The sequence below is a fragment of the Salmo trutta genome, chromosome 19 (genome assembly GCF_901001165.1).
Source record: "Salmo trutta chromosome 19, fSalTru1.1, whole genome shotgun sequence".
Taxonomy (NCBI): domain Eukaryota; kingdom Metazoa; phylum Chordata; class Actinopteri; order Salmoniformes; family Salmonidae; genus Salmo; species Salmo trutta.
The window spans coordinates 31485147-31509597 of NC_042975.1; the positions used below are offsets into that span (position 1 = coordinate 31485147).

The 24451-nt window shown below is 43.4% G+C and overlaps 1 protein-coding gene across 11 annotated transcripts in view; it reads left to right on the forward strand.

The window, feature by feature from the left end:
- The window catches only part of LOC115154336 (autism susceptibility gene 2 protein), a 477023-nt gene that overhangs the window by 109804 nt on the left and 342768 nt on the right, over positions 1 to 24451 (forward strand). The window lies entirely within an intron of this gene.

Below are 24451 nucleotides of genomic sequence, written 5' to 3' on the forward strand. Positions count from 1 at the left end.
AATTAGTCTGTGTCTTCCCAGCAGGAGAGAGGTCATTCTTCAGCAGGCTGTTAATCATGTGAGCTCTGCCCCCCCTGGCTTTACTGAACCCTTAGAGATACTACCCAGGGAAGTGATTACATACACACCCAAAGTTTGATCAAGTAACAGTTTAGGGGCCGTAAAGTTTGCATACAGTGGTCCATTTTTCTGCTGTCTGTGTGTCAATTCTGTCAAAAGCCTACCTGCCACAGACACTATTTTATTTGTTAGACGTGTGTCAATATTTATTAGACTTGGAGATCTGAGATACCTTGTACTGACACTCTGTAAGGGCCTGCAGTAGGTGAAGAGATAGCTCCAGTATGTGTGAAGTTATGTGCCCCGGGGCCAATGTACTGTATAATAGACAGATGGTGCCACCTGCCACTCTCAAGGTTGTCTGGCACTTACAGTTGCATGGGAGAAGAGGTGACTGGTTCGAGGGCGTGTGTGTGCGAGCGCATGCATTTGTGTGTGCACACGCATGTGTGTGTATTTGTTTGTGCTTAGTCTACTTGGCAGATGGGTGTTATTGGCTCTGAGTGTGTGTGTTAGTCAGGGGAGCTATGACAACAAACTCTGTGACAAGTGAGAGGAGCACAAAGTGGAGTTTAGGGCCAGGACTGAAGGACTCTCCTCTGCCCTCCCTGCCCATGGCCCTGGGAGCAGCCACTGATTAAGGGGACAGCAGCTGCCATTAGAACATGGGGCTTATAGGAGACATGGGCGCACACACACGCACGCACGCACGCACGCACGCACGCACGCACGCACACACACACACACACACACACACACACACACACACACACACACACACACACACACACACACACACACACACACACACACACACACACACACACACACACACACACACACACACACACACACACACACAGTTGGCTGGCACCACAGTACAGCTGCTTCAGTCAGGGGTGAAGGGCAAAGGGTGTTGGCATTGTCATCATCCATGGAAAGGATGGCCTCTAGTCTAGTCAATCCTCCTGCTAAAGACAAGGTCAACATACATGTTGATGATGATGATCACCCCGTTGTGTTAATACTTGGTGAAAGCACCTTTGGGATGGGCCTCTACAAACTTTGCTCATGTAGATTTGACTATGCTTCTTTACAAAACTGTTTTTGAAAGCTCCTTGGTGCTCATGGTTGAGTGTTTGCTTTGCAATTCAGTACCCGGAAGAGGGAACCTTAATTTTTTATTTAACCTTAATTTAACTAAGCAAGTCAGTTAAAACCAGTTGGGGATAGGGGGCAGTATTTGCACGGCCGGATAAAAAACGTACCCGATTTAATCTGGTTACTACTCCTGCCCACTAACTAGAATATGCATATAATTAGATTCGGATAGGAAACACTCTAAAGTTTCTAAAACTGTTTGAATGGTGTCTGTGAGTATAACAGAACTCATATGGCAGGCCAAAACCTGAGAAGATTCCATGCAGGAAGTGGAAATCTGATTTGTGGAATCACCTTCAACACTTTGCCTATGAGACACACTGTGAGTTAGGTTTCATTTAGCATTTCCTAAGGCTTCCACTAGATGTCAACAGTCTTTACAAAGTGGTTTGAGTGTTCTCCTGTAAAAACTGACCGAACGAGAGGCCTGGAAAGTTGGTCATAGGCGGATGGCCATGTCTACTATGACGCGCATGCGTGTGGGGACCCTTTCTTTCCGAAACGTTTTATAAGACAATGCAATCGTCCGCCTTGAATATTTTTGAAGTTCTGATTGAAAAAGGCCCTAAAGACTTATGCCACAGAACGTTTGACATGTTTGAACGAACGTAAATATATATTTTTTTCTCTTTCGTGGCGACAAGTCCCGCGGGCTTCGGTACATTTTGAGTAGCCTACAGAACGCGCTAACAAGAAGGAGCTATTGGGACATAAATTATTAACTTTTTCGACCAAAACTACATTTGTTGTGGACCTGGGATTCCTGGAAGTGCCTTCTGATGAACATAATCAAAGGTAAGTGAATATTTACAATAGTATATTTGATTTTAGATGGTTCCAAGATTGCGCTAACATGTATCGCCTAGCCTATTTTTCTTAGCATAGCACCTCGTTTATTGCAAAGTGTGAATTCCCAGTAAAGTTATTTTGAAATCTGGCAATGCGGTTGCATTCACGAGATGTTAATCGATAATTCTTTGAATGACAATATTATAATTTACCAATGTTTTCGAATAGTAATTTTGTAAATTGTAGCGCTGATTCACCGGCAGCATTTGAGGGAAAATATTTTCTGAATTTCACCGCCACTGTAAAAAGCTGTTTTTGGATATAAATATGAACTTGATAGAACAAAAAATGCATGTATTGTCTAACATAATGTCCTAGGAGTGTCATCTGATGAAGATTGTCAAAGGTTAGTGCATCATTTTAGCTGGTTTTCTGCTTTTGGTGACGCCTGTCTTTGCGTTGACAAAACATTACACACAGCTATTTTCAATGTACTGTCCTAACATAATCTAACTTTATGCTTTCGCCGTAAAGCCTTTTTGAAATCGGACAACGTGGTTAGATTAAGGAGATGTTTATCTTTCAAAGGGTGTAAGATAGTTGATTGTTTGAGAAATTTAAATTATTCGATTTATTCTGTATCCGAACGGGAAGGGGTATCCCCAACAGCCTAAGAACAAATTCTTATTTACAATGACGGCCTACCAAAAGGCAAGAGGCCTTATGCGGGGGCTGGGATTATATATATATATATATATAGATATGACAAAACACACATCACAACAAGAGAGACAACACACTACTACATAAAGAAAGACCTAAGACAACAACATAGCAAGGCAGCAACACATGGCGCGGCAGGTACCCTAGTGGTTAGAGTGTTGGGCCAGTAACTGAAAGGTTGCTGGATCAAATCCCTGTGCTGACAAGGTAAAAGTCTGTAGTTCTGCCCCTGAACAAGGCTGTTAACCCACTGTTCCCCGGTAGACCGTCATTGTAAATAAGAATTTATTCTTAACTGATTTGCCTAGTTAAATAAAGTTTAAATATAAAAAACAACACAACATAGCAACAAAACATGGTACAAATATTATTGGGCAGAGACAACAGCACAAAGGGCAAGAAGGTAGAGACAACAATACATCACGCAAAGCAGCCACAACTGTCAGTAAGTGTCCATGATTGAGTCTTTGAATGAAGAGATTGAGATAACTGTCCAGTTTGAGTGTTTGTTGCAGCTTGTTCCAGTCGCTAGCTGCAGCGAACTGAAAAGACGAGCGACCCAGGGATGTGTGTGCTTTGGGGACCTTTAACAAAATGTGACTGGCAGAATGGGTGGAGGATGAGGGCTGCAGTAGATATCTTAGATAGAGGGGAGTGAGGCCTAAGAGGGTTTTATAAATAAGCATCAACCAGTGGGTCTTGCGACGGGTGTACAGAGATGACCAGTTTACAGAGGAGTATAGAGTGCAGTGATGTGTCCTATAAGGAGCATTGGTGGCAAATCTGATAGCCGAATGGTAAAGAACATCTAGCCGTTCGAGAGCACCCTTACCAGTCGATCTATAAATTACGTCTCCGTAATCTAGCATGGGTAGGATTGTCATCTGAATCAGGGTTAGTTTGTCAGCTGGGGTGAAAGAGGAGCGATTACGATAGAGGAAACCAAATCTAGATTTAACTTTAGCCTGCAGCTTTGATATGTGCTGAGAGAAGGACAGTGTACCGTCTAGCCATACTCCCAAGTACTTGTATGAGGTGACTACCTCAAGCTCTAAACTCTCAGAGATTGTAATCACACCTGTGGGGAAAGGGGCATTCATCTTACCAAACCTACAGGAACTCCTGAATGTATCTTGTAATCCGTGTGTGATTTTGAAGGTGATTGGTTACACCTGAGCTAATTTAGGATTGCTATTACAAGGAGAGTGGACACTTATCCAACCAAAGTATCATGCAACAACCTCTCCCTCAATGTGAGCAAGACAAAGGAGCTGATCGTGGACTACAGGAAAAGGCAGGTTGAACAGGCCCCCATTAACATCGACGGGGCTGTAGTGGAGCGGGTCGAGTTTCAAGTTTCTTGGTGTCCACATCAGCAACGAACTATCATGGTCCAAACATACCAAGACAGTTGTGAAGAGGGCACGACAAAACCTTTTCCCCCTCAGTAGACTGAAAAGATTTGGCATGGGTCCCCAGATCCTCAAAAGGTTGAGAGCATCCAGACCGGATCGAGAGCATCCTGACCGGTTGCATCACTGCCTGGTATGGCAACTGCTCTGCATCTGACCGTAAGGCGCTACTGAGGGTAGTGCGAACGGCCCAGTACATCACTGGGCCTCCTGCCATCCAGGACCTATATAATACGCGGTGTCAGAGGAAAGCTCATAAAATTGTCAGAGACTCCAGTCACCCAAGTTATAGACTGTTTTCTCTGCTACCGCAAGGCAAGCGGTAGCGGAGTGCCAAGTCTAGGACCAAAAGGCTCCTCAACAGCTTCTACCCCCAAGCCATTAAACTGCTGAACAATTCATAAAAATCGCCACCGGACAATTTACATTGACCCCCCCTCTTGTACACTGCTGCTACTCGCTGTTTGTTTGTTACCTATGCATAGTCACTTTGCCCCCACCTACAAGTACAGAAAACCTCAACTAGCCTGTACCCCTGCACACTGACTCGGTACCGGTGCCCCCTGTATATAGCCTTGTTATTGTTATTCTTATTTTGTTCCTTTTTATTATTACATTTTTTTTACTTGGAAGTTGTGGGGTAGGATTTGTAGATCAATGGGTTAGAACAAAAGGTGAACATTTTGAAAGAGGGTTTAGACTTTTTATAGACACTGTATGCAAAATGTTTAAGATCACCATCGTCTCAACCCTCTGTGGCCTCCATTATCCTTTAAACGGAATGAAGACAATCTCCTTCTCCTCCCAGAATTATTCTACAGCAGACATATTATCTTTTCACTGCTCCAAAGGCCTATAAATACCTGTTAAGGAATTGCCCTCCTGCAAGGTTATGTTGTAATGTGGAGAGTCCTGGTTCGTTCATCTCAAGGTTTAATTCTACATGAGTTAGTTAGGCTGGGCAGTAGACAGGGGAAATTAACTGTTATTAGACTGCTGGTGATTTGTACACACGTCTAGATAGGAAGGGAGAGGAGAGGAGGGGAAAAGATAAGAGAAGAAGAGAGGAGAGCAGAGATAGTTTGGAGAGGATAGGAGAGCGTAGCAGAGATACACTGAACAACAATATAAACATAACATGTAAAGTGTTCGTCCCATGTTTCATGAGCTGAAATGAAAGATCCCAGAAATGTTCCATATGCACAAAAAGCTTATTTCTCACAAATTTTGTTTACATCCCTGTCAGTGAGCATTTCTCCTTTCCCAAGATAATTCATCCACCTGACAGGTGTGGCATATCAAGAAGCTGATTAAACAGAATGAACCCTTACACAGGTGCACCTTATGCTGGGGGCAATAAAAGGCCACTCTAAAATGTGCCTTTTTGTCACACAGCACAATGCCACAGATGTCTCAAGTTTTGAGGGACTGTGCAATTGGCAATTGACTGCAGGAATGTCCACCAGAGCTGTTGCCAGATAATTGAATGTTAATTTCTCTACCATAAGCTGCCTCCAACGTTGTTTTAGAGAATTTGGCAGTACGTCCAACTGGCCTCACAACCGCAGACCACATGTAACCATACCAGCCCAGGAACTCCACATCCATCTTCTTCACCTGCGGGATCGTCTTGGGACCAGCCAGAATTTTTGCACAAACTGTCTTAGGTTTCTGTGTGCTTGTCGTCCTCACCAGGGTCTTGATATGACTGCTGTTCAGTGTTGTAACCGACTTCAGTGAGCAAATGCTCACGATGGTCACTGACTCGTTGGAGAAGTGTGCTCTTCATGGATGAATCCTGGTTTCAACTGTTCCGGGCAGATGGCAGACAGCATAAATGGCGTTGTGTTGGCTAGCGGTTTGCACTCTGTTCAACGTTGTGAACAGAGTGCCCCATGGTGGTGGCGGTGTTATTGTATGGGCAGGCATAAGCTACGGACAGCGAACACAATTGCATTTTATCAATGGCAATTTTAATGCACAGAGAAACCGTGACGAGATCCTGAGGCCATTGTCATGCCATTCATCCGCCGCCATCACCTCATGTTTATGCATGATAATGCACGGCCCCATTTTGCAAGGATCTGTACAGAATTCCTGGAAGCTGAAAATGTCCCAGTAGCCTGCATGTCACCCATTGAGCATGTTAGGGATGCTCTGGATTGACATGTACAACATCATGTTCCAGTTCCCGCCAATATCCAGAACTTCGCACAGCCATTGAAGAAGAATGGGACAACATTCCACAGGCCACAATCAACAGCCTGATCAACTCTATGCAAAGGAGATGTGTCGCACTGATCCACACCCCAACCTTTTTTAAGGTATCTGTGACCAACAGTCGTGTATTCCCAGTCATGTGAAATACATAGAATAAGGCCTAATGCATTTATTTCAATTTACTGATTTCGTTATATGAACTGTAACTCAGTAAAATCTTTTAAATTGTTGCATGTTGCGTTTATATATTTTTTCAGTGTAGTTTGGAGAGGAGAGCTGAGATAGTTGTGAGGATCGCAGATATAGTTTGTTGCGGAAAGGAGAGGATAAATGTTTTTAAGAGGAGAAGAAAGGAGAGGAGATGAGATACAGGTTGCAGAGGAATCACAGCACTCGGAGGTGGTTTTCTGTTTCTATCGTGGAACACACCTCACAGCCAGGTGAATGTTTTCTATATCTGGCTGGCACTGACCCAACTCCCAGATATTGTAAGCAGAAGGGGAAAAAATACAGAAATGTTTGTAACAGATTCTGACATATTGCTCCATGCTGAAAGGAAGAGCACAGATAAGCGGGGTATTGTCGGCATTGAAAATGAATGTGCACAGCCACAAACTGCAAATTGTGGGTTCAGGTATGCGTACTTAGTTTATTGCTCCTGCTGTTTTTCATTGTGGAACCAACCATGATTCTGTTGCACACCACACACACACACACACACAGACACACACACACACACACACACACACACACACACACACACACACACACACACACACACACACACACACACACACACACACACACACACACACACACACACACACACACACACACACACACACACACACACACACACACAGCAGGGGGGTTGAGTAGTACTCTGGCTTTGAGCGAACAACGACAGCATGTTTGACTTTTTTATTTCAGCCAAACCCATTTCTGACAGGTGTATAAAATCGAGCACACCGCCATGCAATCTCCATAGACAAACATTGGCAGGGGAATGACCTTACTGAAGAGTTCAGTGACTTAACTTGGCATCGTCATAGGATGCCACCTTTCCAACAAGTCAGTTCGTCAAATTTCTGCCCTGGTCAACTGTAAGTGCTGTTATTGTGAAGTGGAAATGCTTAGGAGCAACAACGGCTCAGCCTCGAAGTGGTAGATCACACTAGCTCACAGAATGGGACCACGAGGTGCTGAAGTGCGTAGCGTGTAAAAATCGTCTGTTCTCAGTTGCAACATTCACTACCGATTTCCAAACTGCCTCTGGAAGCAAAGTCAGCACAAGAACTGTTCGTCTGGAGCTTCATGAAATGGGTTTCCATAGCCGAGCAGCTGCACACAAGCCTAAGAACACCTTGCGCAATACCAAGCGTCGGCTGGAGTGGTGTAAAGCTCGCCGCCATTAGACTCTGGTGCAGTGGAACCATCTGGCAGTCCGACGGATGAATCTGGGTTTGGCGGATGCCAGGAGAATGCTACCCGCCCAAATGCATAGTGCCAAGTTGTGAAGTTTGGTGGAGGAGAAGGAATAATGGTGTGTTTTTCATGGTTCGGGCTAGGCCCCTTAGTTCCAGTGAAGGGAAATCTTAACGCTACAGCATGCTTCCAAATTTGTGGCAACAGTTTGGAGAAGGCCCTTTTCTGTTTTAGCATGACAATGCCCCGTACACAAAGCGAGAGGACCATACATAAATGGTTTGGCGAGATCAGTGTGGAAGAACTTGACTGGCCTACACAGAGCCCTGACCTCAACCCCATCGGACACCTTTGGGATGAATTGGAACGCCGACTTCGAGCCAGGCCTAATCGCCCAACATCAGTGTCCGACCTCACTAATGCAAATGTATTTATTTTCAGGGAATTTTACCCCTTTTTCTCCCCAATTACATGATATCAAATTGGTAGTTACAGTTTGTCCCATCACTGCAACTCCCCTACGGACTCGTGATAGCCGAAGGTCGAGAGCCATGCATCCTCCGAAACACGACCCTGCCAAGCCGCACTGCATCTTGACACTCTGCTCGCTTAACCCGGAAGCCAGCCGCACCAATGTGTCGGAGGAAACACGGTCCAAATGACGACCCTAGTCAGCTTGCAGGCGCCCAGCCCGCCACAAGGAGTCGCTAGAACGCGTTGGGACAAGGAAATCCTGGCCGACCAAACCCTCCCCTAACCCAGACGACGCTGGGCCAATTGTGCGCTGCCTCTTGGGGTCTCCCGGTCACGGCCGGCTGTGACACAGCCTGGATCGAACCCGGGGCTGTAGTGATGCCTCAAGCAGTACCTTAGACCGCTGTGCCACTAATGCTCTTGTGGCTGAATGGAAGCAAGTCCCCGCAGCAATGTTCCATCATCTAGTGGAAAGCCTTCCCAGAAGAGTGGAAGCTGTTATAGCAGCAAAGGTGGGACGGACTCCATATTAATGCCCATGATTTTGGAATGAGACGTTCGACGAACAGGTGTCCACATACTTTTGGTCATGTAGTGTATATCAACATAGCTCACAAATAGAATTACAATATAAACAAATATAGAACAATTTGTGATAAAATGTTCTGAACTGTGGAATATGCATTTGCGCATTCAAAAAGCTTGTGGATCTGTATTCTGTGCTTACAGAATGTTTAGAAAGTTTTCCTCCTGTCGATGTATTACAATCCACAAATGTAGCTTCAGATGAGTCGGCTTTCTCCATTCATTGGGATAATCTTTGTGTCAAGTGACGCTCAGAGTGAAGCAGTTTCTCATTCTGCTTGGCTCATTCAGTTTTCCATTCAGCCATGCAATTGAGATCTTCCCAAGTACTTGAGGACTGTCTCGAGGACTATGTAACGTCTTATTGTAGCCAATAAAATGTGAGCATTAACAGCTCACTGTCCCATTATGAGAACCCGATGATAGACCTCTCCATACTTCCAATAATTGCTTTAAAATGAGACTTGGAAGCTGTCCTCTTAACAATATGGTTCAGGCAGCTATTGTATGCCTACAGTTATTGAAACCTCTTGTATGGGTTCAGGAGGAAGAAATAGAATTGAACAGCATTTATTTGGGTAAAAAACTTATAACACAAGATGTACAATGTATTCCTAGAGGATAGAACTTAAAAGTATTAATTAATTAGTATCAATTATTTTTTACATATCAGACCCTTTCAATGTATAACATTATTTGTACTAGAAATCTATTGTTTTTAGCAACAGAGGAACACTTGAGACATAAAACGAATAAAATCCACAAACACAATGCTACTGAATAACAGTGGACTAGTACATCAGTCATGGGCTGACAGACATCGCCGTAACGATCAACATTAGCAGCAGCACAAAAGTATAACGATTCACAAAGTTACATAATAAGTCAAATTCACTGTGCACATCCTTGAATCATCACGTCAATACCATCAAAAATATGCTGACCAAAATCATCATCAGCAACGTCATCATCACCGTCATCAATATCACCATCACCATCATCATCCCCATGTTATGACAACCAAGGACAATGTTACCAGTACCAGACAGACTAGCCTACCTCCTCCTCTTCCCTGTATTCAAAGGGCAATGGCCATAGGGGTAAAGGAGTGTTTGTACCAGTTGGTCATGACATTGGGGAATCTATCCTGTCTGACTGTGCCAACCCTTTACACAATGAGCAAAACATCCGTTAAAGTTTAATGTTGAACAACGCTACTGACATCTTACCATATTCTTTAGGTCAGGGTTGCCAAAACTCAAATCAAATCAAACTGTATTCGTCACATGCTTCGTAAACAACAGGTGTAGACTAACAGTGAAATGCTTATGGGCCCTTCCCAACAATGCAGAGGAAAATAGAAAATAATAGAAAGATAATAACATGAGTAATAAATACACAATGCGTAACGATAACCTGGCTATAAACTCAAAGGGTGCACATTTATTTGTATTTTTTTACTTTACACATCTGATTGAAATAATCAAAGCTTGATTATGAGTTGATTATTTGAATCAGCTGTGTAGTAAACTAAATGTCCACCCCTTGGGGTCCCCAGGACCAAGTTAGGGAAACACTGCTCTTGGTCCTTAGCCGAGTCAGCAGTCTGATCAAACAACGGGAGCTTGACTAGTATCTATCTGCATTGTGTCCCGCCACCCACAACCCGCCACCCACCACCCGCTAACCCCTCTTTTACGCTACTGCTACTCTCTGTTCATCATATGTGCAGTCCCTTTGACCATATCTACATGTACATACTACCTCAATCAGCCTGACTAACCGTCTGTATGTAGCCTCGCTACTTTTATAGCCTGTCTTTTTACTGTTTTATTTCTTTACCTACCTATTGTTCACCTAATACCTTTTTTGCACTATTGGTTAGAGCCTGTAAGTAACCACTTCACTGTAAGATCTACACCTGTTGTATTCGGCGCACGTGACAAATAAACATTGATTTGATTTTGTCAGGAGTTGCTGTAGGGTCCAAAATCAGGCCAAATGGGGTCATGGTTCTAAGTTGACTCAGAATGGACAGCTCCATGGGAACAGTAGGAATAGAATAACAATATTTAGTTGGATGTCAACTGGGCAGCACACACTACTTGTTACACAGAACAATACATTTGAAATAGCATGTTATTAAGCTATTTGCTCAAGCTTATATACAGGATTCACTCAATAAAAGGAGGCAAGAGGACCACATGCTGGAACCCAAGCCAATAGCGCACAGTGGCTGTTCCTGATGACTTGTTAACTCCTTCCCTGTGTGTGTGAGCGGACGCCAGGGTGTGTCAATGTGTGTAAATCGTTGGATGTAGTGTTTCTGCACTTCAGTGTGACATTATGATGCAGTTTTACATATTCATAAGTTGATCAAGTTGCACAGGTTTACTTTATTTGGTAATTTCTTATTTCAAAACATTTTCTTCATGTTTTACCTCCACACTATTGTCCTGTTTAGTCCCTGAAAGAAAACAGATTGAAAAATATGATTTGCAACATTTATCATTAGCGGGCTAGCCAGATCACCAATTCAGGATTTTAAAACTGAGCGGTTCTTCAAAATTGTCGCAATCCTAAATTAACTATTTAGTTTAACTTTGGTTATTGATTTAAATAGCTGACGAGATCGTTTGTGTCACGACTTCCGCCGAAGTTGGTCCCTCTCCTTGTTCGGGCGGCGTTCGGCGGTCGACGTCACTGACCTTCTAGCCATTGCCAATCCACTTTTCATTTTCCATTGGTTTTGTCTTGTCTTCCATCATACCTGGTTCCAATTCCATCAATTACATGTTGTGTATTTAACCCTCTGTTCCCCCCCATGTCCTTGTCCGTAATTGTTTCTTGTAGTGCTTGTGCACGGTATGCTGTTTATTACCGGGTTTTGTTTGACCCATTTCATGTATTGTTCTGTTGACGGTGGTTTATGTTTATTAAACGACACCGTTGTAAATCAGTTTTCGCTCTCCTGCGTCTGACTTCTCTGCCGCCAGTACGCACCTCACTACAGCTTGCTAGCTATTGGTAGTCTCCAACATTAGCTAGTTAGCTAGCTAGCTTGGGCTGATGTCTAAAGCGCACACTCAGCTTTGCATTTAACATTCATATGAAAGGCATTTATTGAACATTTTAACATAATTTGTTGAATAAATAAACGAAATACTCACAGTTCATGAAGTTGTTCTTTATTAGCTAGCTATTCTAGCTAGAAAGTGTTCTCCCAAGACATGGCTGAATGAGACACTGCTTCACTCTGCGTGTGACGTGACACGAAGACTATCCCAATGAATGGACATAGCCGATACAGGCAGAAAACATGTCTACAAATTCTATAAACACAGAATACAGATACACAATCAGTTTATAAATGTGCAAATGCACATTCCACAGTTCTAAATGTTAGGGATTTCTGAACATTTGCTCACAAATCATTCTACATTTGTTCAAATTGTAGTTTTATGTGTGAGCTATGTTGTATATATTTACAGATCATGAATTTATTAGTGATTTATGGTGAATATTTGTGAAATATATTTACATATTCACAGATTATGGATACATTTTGTTTATATATATTTTTTCATTTGTGAAATTTAAGGAATATGGTTTTATTTACCGATCGTAGTTTTATTTGTGATTTACAGTCCCTTCAGAAAGTATTCACACCCCTTTACTTTTCCACATTTTGTTGTGTTACAGCTTGAATTTTAAATGGATTAAAGTCAAAGTGGAACTATGTTTTTTACAAATTAATAAAAAATGTAAAACTGAAATGTCTTTAGTCAATAAGTATTCAATCCCTTTGTTATGGCAAGCCTAAATAAGGAGTAAAAATGTGTTTAACAAGTCACATAATAAGTTGTATTGGACTTACTCTGTGTGTAAAAACAGTGTTTAACATCATTTTTGAATGACTACCTCATCTCTGTACCCCACACATACAATTAACTGTAAGGTCCCTCAGTCGAGTAGTGAATTTCAAATACAGATTCAACCACAAAGACCAGAGAGGTTTACTAATGCCTCACAAAGAAGGGCACCTATTGGTAGATGGGTATAAAAAAAAGCAGACATTGAATATCCCTTTGAGAATGGTCAAGTTATAAATTGCACTTTTGATGGTGAATCAATACACCCAGTCCTAACAAAGATACAGGCATCCTTCCTAACTCAGTTCCCGGAGAGGAAGGAAACTGCTCAGGGATTTCTCCATGAGGCCAATGGCGACTTTAAAACAGTTACAGAGTTTAATGGCTGTGGTAGGAGAAAACTGTGGATGTATCAACAACTTTGTAGTTACTCCACAATACTAACCTAAATGACAGAGAGAAAAGAAGTAAGCTTGTAGAAAATAATGTGGCAATGAAATTAACTTTGTCCTAAATACAAAGCCTTATGTTTGGGGCAAACACAACACATCACTGAGTACCACTCTTCATATTTTTAAGTATGGTGGTGGCTGCATTATGTTATGAGTATGCTTGTCATCAACAAGGATTAAGGATTTTTAGGGGGATAAAAAGAAATGGAATAGCGCTAAGCACAGGCAAAATCCTAGAGGAAAACCTGGTTCAATCTGCTTTCCAACAGACACTGGGAGGCAAATTCACCTTTCAGCAGGACAATAACCTAAATCCTTTTTTCACTCAGGACAGCCTCAATTTGTTGGGATATGGACTCTACAAGGTGTCAAAAGCGTTCCACAGGGATGCTGGCCCATGTTGACCTTAATGCTTCCCACAGTTGTGTCAAGTTGGCTGGATGTCCTTTGGGTGGTAAACCATTCTTGATACACAGGAAATTGTTGAACGTGAATAACCCTGCAGCATGGCAGTTCTTGACACAGACACCGGTGTGCTTGGCACCTATTACCATACCCCGTTCAAAGGCACTTAAATTGTTTGTCTTGCCCATTCACCCTCTGGATGGCATACATGCACAATCAATGTCTCAATTGTCTCAAGGCATAAAAATTCATCTTTAACCTGTCTCCTCCCCTTCATCTACACTGATTGAAGTGGATTTAACAAGTGACACCTGTTTTCACCTGGTCAGTCAATGTCATCTACACTCAGTGTACACTAGAGTTGAGTACCAAGACAACATTGAAAATGAATGGCTTGAAATCAGCTTGAAAATGTATGGCAAGACTTGAAAATGGTTGTCTGGCAAATATCAACAACCAAATTGACAGAGCTTGAAGAATTTTAAAATGTGCAAATATTGTACAATCCAGGTGTGCAAAGTTTACCCAGAAAGACTCATAGCTGTAATCTATGTCAAAGAGGATTTTAATATGTATTGACTCAGGGGGTTGAATGCTTATGTAATCAAGATATATTCGTTTTATTTTTCATACATATATATATATTTTTTGTCCAAATGTTCAAATTCTTCCACTTTGACAGAGAATTTTGTGTAGGTCGTTGACAAAAAATGACAATTAAATTCATTTAATCCCGCCTTGTAACACAACAAAATGTGGGAAAAGTCAAGGGATGTGAAGGCACTGTGTGTTGAACATACACACAGATCGTGGTAGACATACTTACAGAATAAAGAAACAAATCTCACTCCATACAGGATTAAAAACTCTAATTTAAAATGTACAGAGGGATCTGTCAGTAGAAAAATCATTTTATTAACAAAAGCAGTTTTGCAGCTAATTTCCTGCAATTCTACACATTTTGCCATGGGGGGGAAATACAGTTTTTGCAGTTTTAAAAGCACATTTCCTGTAATTCTACCTATTTGTCCATGACTTATGCCATGTTAATATGATATCTGAGAGAGAATGACTAACAAAATCAATGGGAGCTGCCTGGAGGCCAGGCCCCTGGGCACGTGCCCGGTCGGTAATTTGTCCATGAATCTTTCAAGTTTAGATTGCTGGCTAGACTAACTAGGCTAATTTACCAATCACAAAAATGGGCTAATTGAGAGACTGTCAGTGAGTGACATAGGCCTATAACAAGAGGAAAACTCCTGATGCACAACCAAGTTTTGTAATTGCACCTTATGTACTCTACTATTCTAACTCTCAAAAGTAAGTTGAGACTGCGACTGAGATCCAAAGACATTTTCATTTTATTTATTTGAAGAAATTACAGCGGCCCGAACCTCAGTGTTCTCATATGTAGCTACAGCCCTCCTCACTCACAGCCCAGCCCAGTAACACCATCTGACTGGAGAGACATGGCATTCAGCCTGCTGCTTGGGGCTCTCACTGATGCTTAGTTTGGTCTCTGGCATATCTGCATACCTACTGTACACTACTGGTCAAAAGTTTTGGAACACCTACTCATTCAAGGGTTTTTCTTTATTTTTTATATTTTCTACATTGTAGAATAATAGTGAAGACATCAACTCTATGAAATAATACATATGGAATCATGTAGTAACCAACAAAGTGTTAAACAAATATAAATTTATTTTATATTTGAGGTTCTTCTAATAGCCACCCTTTGCATTGACGACAGCTTTGCACACTCTTGGCATTCTCTCAACCAGCTTCACCTGGAATGCTTTTCCAACAGTCTTTAAAGAGTTCCCACATATGCTGAGTACTTGTTGGCTGCTTTTCCTTCACTCTGCCTTCCGACTCATCCCAAACCCTCTTAATTTGGTTGAGGTCGGGGGATTGTGGAGGCTAGGTCATCTGATGCAGCACTCCATCACTCTCCTTCTTGGTCAAATAGCCCTTACACAGCCTAGAGGTGTTTTGGGTAATTGTCCTGTTGAAAAATAAATGATAGTCCCACTAAGCCCAAACCAGATGGGATGGCGTACCGCTGCAGAATGCTGTGGTAGCCGTGCTTGGTTAAGTGTGCCTTGAATTCTAAATCAAGCAAAGCACCCGCACACCATAACACCAGCAAAGCACCCGCACACCATAATACCTCCTCCTGAATGCTTTACGGTGGGAACTACCCATGCAGAGATTATCCGTTCACCCATACCACGTCTCACAAAGACATGGCGGTTAGAACCAAAAATGTCAAATTTGGACTCTAGACAAAGGACAAATTTCCACCAGTCTAATGTCCATTTCTCGTGTTTCTTGGCCCATCAAATCTCTTCTTCTTGTTGGTGTCCTTTAGTAGTGGTTTCTTTGCAGTAATTTGGCCATGAAGGCCTGATTCATGCAGTCTCCTCTGAACAGTTGATTTTGAGATGTGTCTGTTACTTGAACTATTATTTGGGCTGCAATTTCTGAGGCTGGTAACTCTAATGAACTCATCATCTGCAGCAGAGGTAACTCTGGGTCTTCCATTCCTGTGGCAGTCCTCATGAGAGCCAGTTTCATCAGCGCTTGATGGTTTTTGCTACTGTACTTGAAGAATCTGTAAAAGTTATTGAAATGTTCCGTATTGACTGATCTTCATGTCTTAAAGTAATGATGGACTGTGGTTTCTCTTTGCTTATTTGCTGTTCTTGCCATGATATGGACTTGGTCTTTTACCAAATAGGGCTATCTTCTGTATACCCCCCTACCTTGTCACAACACATCTAATTGGCTCAAACTCATTAAGATGGAAAGAAATTCCACAAATGAACTTTTAACAAAGCACACCTGTTAATTGAAATGCATTCCAAGTGACTACCTCATGAAGCTGGTTGAGAGAATGCTAAAGCTGTGCAACGCTGTCATCAAGGCAAAGGGTGGCTATTTAAAGAATCTCAAATATAAAATATATTTTTATTTGTTTAACACTTTTTTGGTTACTACATGATTCCATATGTGTTATTTCATAGTTTTGATGTCTTCACTATTATTCTACAATGTAGAAAATAGTAAAAATAAAGAAAAACCCTTGAATGAGTAGGTGTGTCCAAACCTTTGACTGGTAGTGTACATGGGTTGCTGTACATGTCCACAGACCTGCAGGTGTTTGTGGGTGTGGGTGGGTCTGTATGAGAGACAGAGAGAGGATGGTGGGAGCATGGAGATAGATGGAGGTGGCCAGGGGCTGAGGGGGTGGAGGGGGATATGAGAGTGTAGCGTGGTGTGGTGGTGTTTGTGTCATTGCCCGTGGCACTTTGTTGTGTGGAGGTGGTGAACAGAGGGGCATGCTGAGGCCCATCTGCTCTGGCACCAAAAGAGGAGGGGAGTAAGGGGAACTGGGGGCTGAGCTTTCTCTGCCTGCCTGGCCTGCTTCTGGAAGTGTGTGTGTGTGTGTGTGTGTGTGTGTGTGTGTGTGTGTGTGTGTGTGTGTGTGTGTGTGTGTGTGTGTGTGTGTGTGTGTGTGTGTGTGTGTGTGTGTGTGTGAATAAGACTATGCATCCTGGAACATGCTGCCTGCTGTAGACTATATGGTGCTCAGCCAGTGGGGGAACGGCCAGTGTGTTCTTCAGCTAGCAGCAGACCTCCCCGCTCCAGCCATGAGCCATTCTGTAATGAGGTTTCTACTGCAGCTTTGGAAGGCTTTATGGTTCATTTCTGCACTAGTCTGTGCACCGTCAATCACCATCATCCACTTGTACACACGGCCTCTTCCTCACCCCTCACTGAGCTGTAGCAGATGTCGTTCTCTATCTGAGTGAGTGATGCAGTCTTTTCTATCCCTCACCATCTGGGGTTAAGGCTGACATGACAGTGTTATGACAGCTCAGCACATCCACAGCTCTCTTATTTCTCTGTCTACCCAACTGTCATACCAGAAGGGTGTGTGTGTTGTTGCTTTTTCCTGTGTTTCCCGTGTCGGCCGGTGTTACAACAGTTTCCATTTGTTTGATTGCAGCTCAACAACAGACAAATTAGTATTGTGTTTAGTGTTTTCCCAGGCTGGTAGTTTGAAAGGGCAGATCCAAGTTGAGCAGTGCCCTGCTCTGACCTCCCCTGGCCTGACTTTTAGACAGACAAACAGCTGGCTCACTGAGGAGTGCTTGGCTGCTCCATAGTCACACTGAGGGCGCCTCTGCTTGGAGACAGGTTGAGGTTAAGACCTTCAACAGCCCCTGGATGAGTTCACTGTATCACAGAGTGACTCACTCACACTGTTGTGCCAAAGGATAGTATAGCCTAGCTCCATGTCTGGGAAAGGATTACTATGACATAGGCATAACATAACATTACATAATGCCTTATCATTTACTAAGCCTTACTTTCTTTACTCTTCTCATGTAGCTACTGGTTGTAAAGGGAATGATATGCTGTAAATGCTAATCGCTGTTGTCTCCTAGGTGGGACACTTGTGTGTAAATATTGGCGTAAAGCACTGTAGAATGGGTTTCACTGTGGCTGTCTCTAAATCCGCTGTGCAAAATGTAATATTGTGTTCAATTTCAGCTCGGCAGGGCCACTTTTTATAAGCTTATTCACTAAGCCAATAAATAACTCAAAGAAAAGCAATGTCCAGATTGCCAGATAACATGGCAAATCCGTTTCGGTTCTGACTAAGTTACGGGCATGGTAATTGTTGCTGTCACAGTCATGATTTGTTGTTCTATTTGTGTCAACATCATGCCACAAAAACAGCAACACTTTACCTCACTCTCTAGTCTGTGTGTTGTTATGCCAGCTCCACATGCTGATGTTTACAGACAGACAGAGCAGTGAATGTAATGTAGCTACTGTACACAAGATGGAACAGACCAGAGAGATGTCATTACCAAGTGTTTAGAGCCCCAGCAATCTCTCAGTTGTGTTGATAGGCGTGTCGGAAGGCTTTGTCAACACATGAAGACTGGCTATAAAGTACACACATCGCTCACAATATTATCCCATACTTATCTCACACCACATTATTACTCTGTTATGTGTCTCATAGAGTGTGTATGGGAGTTTAACAGGAGGTTTTGACAACACACATGATTCACCCCCCACGTTTCACTCTGCTCTCTTGTTATGCAATAATAACACAGAATATGTATGTCTATCATGTTATGCATATCTGTCTCATAGTGTGTATGAGAGCACATGCTGTGTAATGTAAAATGTTGATGTCGTGTGTCTCCCTAAAGCCCTACAGTGCATCTCTCTCATAGACTGTTCTACTATGTTCCTCTTCTCTCCCCTCGCAGCAGTTGAAGCCTGTCCTGCTCAGGAACCCTGATGCTGCTCGATAAGTCTAGGCCATCATGTCTTTCCAAATGGCTGTTTTAATGTTATCTACCCCGTCTCTCTCACCCCGTCCTCTCCTTTGCTGAGACCCTTGGCTTTGAAGTGTCAGTTAGTTTTTCTAAAGGGGGGGGGGGGGGTCGGCTGGCTCCCGGTGACATGAATGTTAATGTGTCTCATTTTCCACTTCTTTTTCCACATTCAAGTCCCTCTGGCTGTCAGCAGCGTTTGTAGCGGCGGGTGGAGCTGTACCGTATGGCGGCGCTTGTTAGCCACGGGGGCCGGCTGGCCGGGTGACCGTGGCAACAGGCACTCACTCATACACACACACACACACACTGTCCCCCCAACGCCACCCTCCCTGTCTGTCATTCTTCCTTCCTTTGACAAACCCCTCCAAGTCAATTTGCAAAAATTAAGTACCAACACATATACTAAAGTGTCAGCCACTTATGCCTTGGTTCTGCGCAGCTGTCAGTCACCTCCAGCAGCAGTTAGTGGTGTTTAAGAGGCTTTTATCAGGCCTGTCCACGACATGTCACTTCAACTACAAGACTGTAAGAGTCTCAAATCAAGTAGACAGTTTTGTTTTATGTCCTTCTAGCTGAACGGTTTTATGTCTGAGTAAGAAGGCTACTTCTTTTGAGGAAGAAGGCTACTTTGTCAGCGTGACAGGCTGTAGAGAGCAATGTTGAATTCAAGGGTATCATAAACAAGGTTTCCATCTAACCTTTTAATGTGAGTAAAGTACATGTCGGGTAAGAAGTGTCACTACAAGCCTGATGGAAACAGCACATTTGTCAGTAACATTCCTAATATTAACAAAACAAAATATGCTAGACAAGGTGGGATCTTTTTGTGTCTGTAAAATGAATTATGCTAGAAATGGCAGTATTGACAAATTACCATCATATCGAAGTATAGTTGGAGTCACGCGATGTTGTGTGGTCCTCCCACTACGACTCGGGAAAGCAGGCAGTTTACTACAGATGAAATAAGTTATGATGAACTTCACAGGGTGGTGAAAGTGAGTGGGCACATTCGCTATATAACATTTGTTGTGACAAAACCATCAGTAGAGTTGTGATGGAAACACATTTAACTAGTATTTTGTATTCCACATGGGAATTTAACCGCAAAAGTTATTTTTATGTGCACTACATCATCACGCACAGCCTTTTATCCGCAAAAAGTACATTTGATGGAAACACATCTCTGGTGGGAAAATGCGCATATCGTTTTTAATGCGGATTTTAGAATATTCGCACGAAAATCTGTCGTCAATTGGATGGAAACGTAGCAATACTTTGACAGGGTTTTATGCTTGGAGTGAATTTACTTTGTGTGGTTTCTGGGTAACAGTTTTGGGTAACACCCACAGTATCCAAAAATGTCTCACATCTCCTCTAGCTGTCCATCACGCTTTTTCTGCTTCGTGCGTGTGAGTGGTATCCAGCAGCCTGTTAGCCCTGACCGCCCCTGCCAGCCAGAGAGAACACACCTCTTTCATCAGTACTATGTGAGAGGAGGCACAGTCCTGTTAGACACACACACACACACACACACACACACACACACACACACACACACACACACACACACACACACACACACACACACACACACACACACACACACACACACACACACACACACACACACACACACACACACACACACACACACACACACACACACACACACACACACACACACACACACGCAAACATGCAAACATTCATTCACACACACCAGCACTGCACAGACTGCCTAGGCTTTGATAACTTATCTCCTACTCACAGTCCGCTCTGCTTACCCTGCTTCTCATCTCCCCTCCTCGCTCCCATAGACAGACAGAGATTGGTGGGAGAGGAGAGGAGAAGAGAGTCCTCTCTCCCTGGGCTCCGGAAGCCGGGGCTCTTGTGTCATTATTTGGTTATTAAGTGTTAATGTGGAAATCCCAGGCATGTATCGGCCAAAGCCCAGGCTTGTAATGGACCACCTGGGCTGCAGCCAGCAACACACACACACACACACACACACACACACACACACACACACACACACACACACACACACACACATTGGTAAGTGCCAGGTTTCCTGCCAAACTAATAGGCTTTAATAAGGTGTATAATTGCAGTGTGCCCCCCCTCCCTCCTCCTCTCTCTCTGATGCAGCCAGCCGAGCAGAGAGCCCATCGCTGTGTAAATATCAATTAGGTGTGTCTTGGGATCTGGCTGGGCCAAGATACACTGTAGATAAACCAGGTAGATTAGGAGGAGCAGACTTGGGTCAGGGTATGTACGTTAGGGGCGGGGGAGAATATATCACACTGTCTTTGTTTGTAATCTATGTTTTGTAGTTTCCACCCCTTTCCCCCTTCCTTTATTTCTTCCTTCCCTCCATCCCTCTATCCCCCCTCTCCTTCTCCTCAAACCCAGAGGTCATGTACCAGGTGTGGAGGAAATTCTTAAGTATTTATGGGAACAGATACGAAGGGCCCATTCTTTACCCAGTGTCTCCGCCCTCGCTCCCTCTCCCCCTTCGTCCCTGCCTCCCTCCCTCCTCGCTCCTTAAGTAGCATAATGACGCCTGTAGGCCAATGAAGCTCAGATTTGTTGGCAGGTTCTGGCTCCTTTCTGGCCATACATTTCTCCATCTCTCCAATTCAGGCCAGAGCTGAGTGGCGATAGCACAGCACCTCAGCTCTCATTCACAGCCTGGGCTTAAGCTAAAGCACACTTACCTAAATTGTTTAAACAGTGTTGAAATAACACAGGGGGATGAATCAGAGAGGGATTTATACAGTGCATTCGAAAAGTATTCAGACCCCTTGACTTTTTACACATTTTGTTACATTACAGCCTTATTCTAAAATGGATTAAAAACAGTTTTTTTCCTCATCAATCTACACACAATACCCCACAATGACAAGGCGAAAACAGTTTTTTTTAAACATTTTTGCAAATTGACCGTAAAGCTCCGAGACAGGATTGTGTCGATGAACATATCTGGGGAAGGGCATCAAGAACACAGTGGAACCACCAAGACTCATCCTAGAGCTGGCCGGCCGGCCAAACTGAGCAATCAGGGGAGAAGGTTCAGGGAGGTGACCAAGAACCCGATGGTCATTCTGACAGAGCTCCAGATGGAAGCCACTCCTCAGTAAGAGGCACATGACAGCCCGCTTGGAGTTTGCCAAAAGGCACCTAAAGACTCTCAGACCATGAGAAACAAGATTCTCTGGTCTAATGATACCAAGATTGAACTCTTTGGCCTGAATGTCAAACGTCACGTCTGGAGGAAACCTGGCACCATCCCTACGGTGAAGCATGGTGGTGGCAACATCATGCTGTGGGGATGTGTTTCAGCGGCAGGGACTGGGAGACTAGTCAGGATGAACGGAGCAAAGTACAGAGAGATACTTGATGAAAACCGGCTCCACAGTGCTCAGGACTTCAGACTGGGCGAAGGTTCACCTTCCAACAGGACAACAACCGTAAGCACACAGCCAAGACAATGCAGGAGTGGCTTCGGGACAAGTCTCTGAATGTCCTTGAGTGGCCCAGCCAGAGCCCGGACTTGAACCACATCGAACATCTCTGGAAAGACCTGAAAATAGCTGTGCGGCGACACTCCCCATTCAACCTGACAGAGCTTGAGAGGATCTGCAGAGAAGAATGGGAGAAACTCCCCAAATACAGGTGTGCCAAGCTTGTAGCGTCATACCCACGAAGACTCGAGGCCGTAATCACTGCCAAAGGTGCTTCAACAAAGTACTGAGTAAAGTGTCTTAATAGTTATGTAATATGTGATATTTCAGTTTCTTTTTATAAATTACCAAACATTTCCAAAAACCTGTTTTTAAATTTGTCATTATGGGGTATTGTGTGTAGATTGATAAGGGAAACAAATATGAACTCCATTTTATAATACATTTGTAACCTGGTGCTGCAGGTCTGTTCCTTATCTGCTCCAGCTGTGGAGAGGGGACAGGCTTAGCTTGGGCTCTGCTCTGTTCCACGAATGTGCCATGAAAAATTATGGAAAGTAGTCAACCCTTACCCACTCACCACACCGTATAAGGACTGGAAGGATTGTTTTGGTTGGGAGAGTATCTGGTTCACTCTGGTTCATCTATGATAATAAATGATGCCCATACTATACTATAATATACTAGTCTGTCTGAGTGAAGCATAGAGAAGATTCAGATTAAGAACATTTCATACACAATCTATTTAGAGTAATTAAACATAATGAGAAGTTGGATGGTTAACACCGTGAGGCGATACTCCCAACCATCCAGGGCCTCTCAACCATAACCAAGTGCATCGTACTTCCTGTGGATCTGAACCCAGATGTTTAATAGAATACAGCCAGTAATGAAGTGCAGTGTATGGGGGAAGTGGAACATCTGCTACCACCTGCCTGAGCCAATAGGCCTCCAAGAATATAGACTACACATGAAACCAGGAGGTGTATGTAATCATAGTAGAGCCAGTTTAATCGTTGCAAAGAAGCTAATGTTTCTAGATTAATTATTTTCTTAAAATTTACAGAAAAAGAACTTCGGGGGGGAGAAAAAAACATTTAATCTTATTTGGCTCACATCCAAATGACATCGCTCAGAAATGTAATCAAGTCTTTATGGATAAGAAATAAGCTAACACCAAAGTTACACTGTGCTTTCCATTTAAAACTCCCTCAGATCCTCATAGCATTGAACAAACTGCTTGAACACACTGCTTAAGTATTTCTCCTCTGGATTGGACTACCCTTAGTGCCTTACAGTACCTCCCCATCTTGAGCAGTTCTATCACAATCATCATAATCATCTTCTCTTTTTGGAGAAACTGGCTTGTTGCAGATACTGTAGAACAGATCTTCACGCCGACAATGAATCACACTTCCCTGTGGCCATGTGTTAGAAGGGCCCGATGAGACGCATATCGTCCTTGGGTCAACAACAGTTCACTAACTTTTATTTACCGAGACCAGTCTCTCTTCCCCAGCCCCAAGCTCTGCTCTGTGCTGAGCCAGATTAGCCTGCCAGACATGAGGCTCCCTGCAAAAACCCATCACAGCAACAGCACACAGGACAGCCCAGTACACAGCACAATCCCAAACCACATCCAGCCAACAACACAGCCTTTGCCAGCTTGCACAGCCCTGCCTGCCAAGAAGCGAACAGAGTGGTCTCGTATTCAGAGAGAGGCACTACTCTGTGTGTGTTTGTGCTTACGTGCGTGGATGCGTGTGCGTGTGTTTGAGCCGTTCCTAGAGAGCTCTTAACACAGCTAGCTTTTCATCATCCAAAAAGTGATACTTTTGAATCATCTTTCCATCGAACATTCTCCAAGAGTCTTGATGATCATCCAGGTGCTTTTTGGCAAACTTGAGTAAACTTTTTGGATGACGTGGGTCCCATTATGCCTGGCGAAAACCAAACACTGCATTCCACAGTAAGAGCCTCATACCAACGGTCAAGCATGGTGGTGGTAGTGGGATGGTTTGGGGATGCTTTGCTGCCTCAGGA